Source organism: Sinocyclocheilus anshuiensis, unplaced genomic scaffold, assembly GCF_001515605.1.
Source record: "Sinocyclocheilus anshuiensis isolate Anshui unplaced genomic scaffold, SAMN03320099.WGS_v1.1 scaffold62, whole genome shotgun sequence".
Lineage (NCBI taxonomy): Eukaryota > Metazoa > Chordata > Actinopteri > Cypriniformes > Cyprinidae > Sinocyclocheilus > Sinocyclocheilus anshuiensis.
In genome coordinates this window covers 1,926,704-1,928,179 of record NW_015544180.1, presented here as the reverse complement: position 1 = coordinate 1,928,179, position 1,476 = coordinate 1,926,704, and the positions used below count along the sequence as shown (strand labels likewise).

The 1,476-nt window shown below is 33.8% G+C and overlaps 1 pseudogene; it reads left to right on the top strand.

Moving 5' to 3' along the window:
* LOC107696321 (uncharacterized) overlaps window positions 1-1,476 on the top strand; it is a 24,222-nt pseudogene that overhangs the window by 14,567 nt on the left and 8,179 nt on the right.

The following is a 1,476-nucleotide window of genomic DNA, read 5'->3' as shown; positions in this document are numbered from 1 at the left end:
CCTTTTATCCTTCCGGAGCTCCTCCGTGGGACTCGAGACCGGTGAGTGGCACAGGTGTCGCGCATTATCACTTGCTCCACCAGCCTCGCTTCGTTCCCACGGCTCTCGGCCCCGCCCCACTAGTCACATAAATTATTTATGGTTCTGTTTTCAGGGCCACGGTTCGGTACAGTTCGGTTTGTGCTAAAAAGGACTGGTCAAATAAAAATAAAGAAAATAACAAATAGTTAATCAAACTAAATGCAACAGCACAAATAAAAAACAATAGCGCAAAGATACAAATAAAGTGTCTAATTTCATTTGACTCAGAAGACATTTCTGTTCTGATTGTTATTTGAGAAAATCCTCTCTTTCTTCTACGTATTTCATTTGTTTCACTTATGTACTAATCCAACTTACCTCCTGAAACTTGTAATTGTGTATTTTATGACAATTGTTTGTTGTTCCAAATTTTTTAATCACTTTAGATAAGCATATCTGTAAATGAGTAAATGTTTTTTTGTATAATATCTCTCTGTTATATGATAATTTATTCACTTCAGTGTATTTATCTACTTTTGTTGATGCATGGCTTGATGCATTTTCCTTTAAATATTTGTCATCATGAACTGCCATAACTCAAAACTGAATTAAATATTAATTACTGAAAATGTTCCTCTTATAGTTTTATTTGCAGAGAATGGAATTACACATGGACTAATAATTAAAATATTTGACCTTGTGGCTGAAATTACCTTTGATGTTCTGCCAACATTACAATTCATCCTCCTGTTCTACATGTTCGGATCAGACAGTGGAGGTGAGTTCATAATGATTTGAGGTCATGTGGGGTTCCTTTACCTTAAAATGCACAGCTAATTTCACACCCATTTGTATGTTCAAAACGATTACTTAAAATATTATTAATAACTTGTTTTAACAATGAAAAAAAAAAAAAATAAAAATCTTTGGAAGCTGGCTGTTGCCTAGTAGCAGCATTTGCGCACAAAGGTACCTCCTGATTTTGGATAGACTTCTGAGGCAGCATAACAGTCTAATCGTCTACAATCAAACAGAGACTTTCGGTGATAACTAAGCAAATACTTATTTACTTCAATACTAATTTATACTATACTTTATAATAAATGACCATTTCTGTTTAGAAAAAATTAATTGGACAAATAAGTCAGTTTATAACATTCACGTAATCAGAATCTGTTGGTGTGTCTGGCAGTAACATCTGCATTAATAAAATGATTAAAAATGACTCTCCTGTTTTTAGGCCTCTTCATTATTGCTGCTATACCAGTGATATTAACATCATCAAATGACAAATGGTTTGTTAAATGGGGAAATCTCGGCTGTAAGTAATTTACAAATTATGATGTAATCTTTTCTGTAACTGCATCAATAACTCAGCATATGTGATTCAATGGATAATTAAAATATTTGGTCAATGTTTAGTGGGTGTTGATTCCTACAATGACCCCCCTCCCC